This window comes from Pygocentrus nattereri, chromosome 16 (genome assembly GCF_015220715.1).
Source record: "Pygocentrus nattereri isolate fPygNat1 chromosome 16, fPygNat1.pri, whole genome shotgun sequence".
In the NCBI taxonomy this organism is placed as follows: Eukaryota; Metazoa; Chordata; class Actinopteri; order Characiformes; family Serrasalmidae; genus Pygocentrus; species Pygocentrus nattereri.
Genome location: NC_051226.1, coordinates 3,084,763 through 3,089,637, shown reverse-complemented (window position 1 = coordinate 3,089,637; position 4,875 = coordinate 3,084,763). Strand labels below are relative to the sequence as shown.

Genomic DNA, 4,875 nt, shown 5'->3' with positions numbered 1-4,875 from the left:
TCATAAACAGACTTATCTAACGAAACGTGCAGTAAGAAACGTATAGAATGTTCAGAGGTGTAAATCTGAGCAGGGCGCATTGTCCAGGCTGTAGCTGTTCTCCATGTTTCACTCCAGACTGGTTTAAGTCTCAAATCCCTCGCACTGGAATTTGAGTAAAGAGCTTGTGCAGAACAAACTCAGTGACACCCTAATCCAGAAAAAACAAAAACAAACAAAGCAAAAGGGCAGCAGCCTGGACGGAGCAAACGGTGTGAAGCAATGTGTAAATGGTTCCAACTAATAAAACAAACCAATAACAATAATAATAACAATAATAATAATAATAGTCAGGACTGTTTCTGGCTTTGTGATAATAAAATTAAACAGAATTTAAATAGACAATATATACAGTACGGTGTGAAAGTCTGAGGCACCCAAGACACATCAGAATCGATTTATTTGTGTAGTTTGTGTTTATTTGCTGAGAAAGGTGTTAATATTTGAATAAACAAAATGTACAGAATATTAATTAATAATGATTATATACATATATAAATAAACAGTGATGTTCTGGATGTTGGTGTGTTTGTTTACCCGTCTCCAAGCCTCTCCTCAAGGAAGCCCAGTATTATATGTAGTTATAAAGCAGCTCCTGGTTTGACCAATCAGTGCTCAGTAAATTGAGCTCATGATGTCATTGATGATATTAACGAGCCTCTGTGGCGGCTGTGAAGGTGTCCAGGAAAAATATGGACCCAAGAAATTCCTGTTACTTTTTATTGTTTTTCTGTTTATTTGAATTATGAATACGACTTTATTCTAATGTATACTGTGATAAACTCACTGCTGAGGGAAACTGGTTAAAATTTGCTTAGACACCTAAAACTTTCACACAGTAATGTATATTTATGTATTTGCAAACCATACGGTTTATTTATTTATGTATGTATGTATGTATGTATGTATGTATGTATGTGTGTGTGAAATCCCATGAATCAGTTAAGCAGTGGTTCAGGGTTATATGGTTGCAAAATGGGAGTTGCTTATGGTTCGGAAACTGTATTGACCCAATAATAATAATAATAATAATAATAATAATAATAATAATAATAATAATACCCCTCTCCATGGATCACCACCTTATCGTGGTGGAGGGGTTTGCGTGCTTGAATGATCCTAGGAGCTATATTGTCTGGAGCAAAAGCTCCTGGTAGGGTCTCCCATGGCAAACTGGTCCTAGGTGACAGGTCAGACAAAGTGTGATCCATAATAATGCACCGAACAGCAGTTCAGAGTACCCAGCCTTCTTAGAGTCCTTGGAAAGGGTGCTTGAAAGTGCTCCTCCTGGAGACTCTATTGTCCTACTGGGGGACTTTAACGCTCACGTGGGCAATGACAGTGAGACCTGGAGGGGTGTGATTGGGAGGAATGGCCTCTCTGATCTGAACCCGAGTGGTGTTCAGTTTTTGGACTTCTGTGCAAAGCACAGTTTGTCCATCACGAACACCATGTTTGAACACAAGGATGTCCATAAGTGCACATGGCACCAGGACACCCTAGGCCGAAGTTCATTGATTGACTTTGTAGTCGTGTCATCGGACTTGCGGTCATGTGTTTTGGACACTCGGGTAAAGAGAGGAGCTGAGCTGTCAACTGATCACCACCTGGTGGTGAGTTGGTTCAGGTGGTGGGGGAAGATGCCGGTCAGACCAGGCAAGCCCAAACGTATAGTGAGGGTTTGCTGGGAACATCTGGCAGAAGAACCTGTCAGATTGATCTTCAACTCACACCTCCATCAGAACTTTGACCAGATATCGGGGGAGGTGGGGGACATAGACTTAGAATGGGCCATGTTCTGTTCCTCCATTGTTGAAGCGGCTGACTGTAGCTGTGGCCGTAAGGTAGTTGGTGCCTGTCGGGGCGGTAATCCTCGAACCCGGTGGTGGACACCCCAGGTGAGAGATGCCGTCAAACTGAAGAAGGAGTCCTACCGGGTATGGTTGGCCTGTGGGACACCAGAGGCAGCTGGCAGGTATCGACAGGCAAAGCGATCTGCGGCTTCAGTCATCGCCAAGGCAAAAACCCGTGTATGGGAGGAGTTTGGTGAGGCCTTGGAAACTGACTTTAAGTCGGCTCCGAAAAGATTCTGGCAAACCGTCAGGCGACTCAGAAGGGGAAAGCAGTGTGCTACTAGCACTGTATATAGTGGAGATGGTGTGCTGCTGACTTCGACTGAAGACGTCATTGGGCGGTGGAAGGAATACTTTGAGGACCTTCTCAATCCCACCGACACGTTCTCCAGTGAGGAGGCAGAGTCTGGGGACATGGGAATAGGCTTGTCCATTACTGAGGCCGAAGTCGCTAAGGTAGTTAAGAAGCTCCTTGGTGGCAAGGCTCCAGGGGTGGATGAGATCCGCCCTGAGTTCCTCAAGGCTCTGGATGTTGTGGGGCTGTCTTGGCTGACACACCTTTTCAACATTGCGTGGACATCGGGGGCGGTGCCACTGGATTGGCAGACTGGGGTGGTGGTGACTCTTTTTAAAAAAGGGGACCGGAGGGTGTGTTCCAACTACAGGGGAATCACACTCCTCAGCCTCCCTGGCAAGGTCTATGCAGGGGTACTGGAGAAGAGAGTCCGGCTTATAGTTGAACTTCGGATCCAGGAGGAGCAGTGCGGGTTCCGTCCTGGTCGTGGAACACTGGACCAACTTTTCACCCTCTCCAGGATTCTGGAGGGTTCATGGGAGTTTGCCCAACCAGTCCACATGTGCTTTGTGGATCTGGAGAAGGCATTCGACTGTGTTCCCCGGAGTATTCTGTGGGAGGTGCTTCGGGAGTACGGGGTACATGGCTCTTTGCTACGAGCCATTCAGGCCCTGTACAAACAAAGCAGGAGTTTGGTTCGCATGGCCGGCAGTAAGTCAGACTTGTTCCCAGTGAGAGTTGGACTCCGTCAGGGCTGCCCTTTGTCACCGATTCTATTCATAATTTTTATGGATAGAATTTCTAGGCGCAGTCAGGGGATGGAGGCTGTCCGGTTTGGTGACCTCAGGGTCACATCGCTGCTGTTTGCAGATGATGTGGTCCTATTGGGGACATCAGGCCATGAACTTCAGCTTTCGCTGGATCGGTTTGCAGCCGAGTGTGAAGCGGCTGGGATGAGAATCAGTACCTCCAAATCCGAGACCATGGTTCTCAGGCGGAAAAGGGTGGAGAGCCCTCTCTGGGTCGGGGATAGGCTCTTGCCTCAAGTGGAGGAGTTCAAGTATCTCGGGGTCTTGTTCACGAGTGATGGTACAAGGGAGCGGGAGCGGGAGACCCGAACCCCGGAGAAGCGGAAGCTAATGGATGGATGGATGGATAATAATACCTCTATCACAAGCTCTTTGCCCAAGTTAGAATACTGACTACAAGCCAACCAGCTAGTCATGATGCAGTACAATATACTCTGATTCAATTCAATATGATATGCTGTGATATAATTCCATACAATACGATGCAGTGCAACACAGAATGAGGCACTGTAATACAATTCAATACACACACGTGGACAAAATTGTTGGCACCCACAGTGGCCACTGAAATAACTTGAAACTGATAAAAGTAATAATAAAATATAGCCGCAAGCGGCGATGAGCGGGTTCAAGCACGTACAAGCAGTACCAGCCCTTCAGCAGTTTAGCCCATCAGGCGTAAAAAGGCCTCAAGCTGTTTGAATCTTGTTCAAAGGCCGAGCAAATAGAACCAAAATTATGTCAATTCATCAAAAGGCCTTCAGTTTGCATAACGAGCAGAGGTCTTTACCCACATGATAAGTTTCCATTCATATGTAATGAGCTACACTGGTTTGTAGAACATTATCCAAGAGGTTTTCAACATAGATGTCAGAACTACCTGACCATTGGCAGCATTTCTCACATTTTTTAAATGACATGCAATTAGAAAGTTGTTCAGGTGAGTGCACTGAGTCAAATGGCTCCAATTGTTTATTGATCTACCTTGTAATAACATTGTAATAGCAATTTAATTGATTTTGAGGTGTTTTTAAGTGCTAAAGCGCCCCCTAAAGGTCAATCTGGACCAAAAGTGGCATACCCCCTAAGAGTCTCAATATGTAAACATCTTTCAAGTTTTGAGATGATCTGGCCAATGACTGTTGAGTTATAGCAAATCTGATTTATCCACACAACACTGAGTAAAAAACTCAACATGTTTTTGATAATTATTTACCTGCAGAGGCTCCCGAATCATTGTAGACCAAATTCGAAAAGTTTGGATGAAAATCCAGAGACTAGTTCGAAAAGCATGCTTTTCAAACAGTTAATGATTACTAAAAAACTGAAGTATTTTAATAAACATATATTGGGAAAATTGTTTGGTATGATGTACTACAGTGGACACATATGGAATTTCCACCAACTTTCTAATAATATACTAATAACATGTAATAATAGGTTTATTTTTATGAATAGTGCCCCCAGTGGTCAAATCTTTTGAAACTTGACTGGCTGTTAGGAAATGGATACTTGTAGACAGCATTCAAGTTTCATGATGATTGGTCAATGTTAATCCTGTCAAAACCCTGCTTAATTCTGATTGGCTGATGGCGAACACAAATTTCAATATATCAAATTGTCCTTAAAGGATCACATATAGTATGGGGAGTAGATGCTGCATGCAAAGTTTGAGCTTGATAGCATGTACGGATGCTGAGAAACAGCTATGTAGCATTAACCCCGCCCCCTAATTACATATGCGCATAAAAATTGACTGACTACCTCAGAATCTTGTCAGAATCATGTCTGGCAAAAATCTGGTTTAGGAGATATAGGCCAAAACGCGTTGACCTTCGCTATAGCGCCCCCTTGTGGCCGACTGGGCTGATTTCTTGCG

General features: G+C 44.2%; 1 protein-coding gene across 2 annotated transcripts in view; it reads right to left on the bottom strand.

Annotated features, from left to right (window-relative positions):
• The window catches only part of oatx (organic anion transporter X), a 35,513-nt gene extending 35,425 nt beyond the window's left edge, over positions 1-88 (bottom strand). Inside the window, exon 1 of one of the 2 annotated variants that reach the window (XR_005131655.1) lies at positions 1-88. This exon is cut by the window's left edge and continues 663 nt beyond it. The gene's annotated coding sequence lies outside the window, so the exon portion shown is untranslated. The other variant, XM_017719565.2, reaches the window with a different exon arrangement.
• Positions 89-4,875: the final 4,787 nt, after the last annotated feature.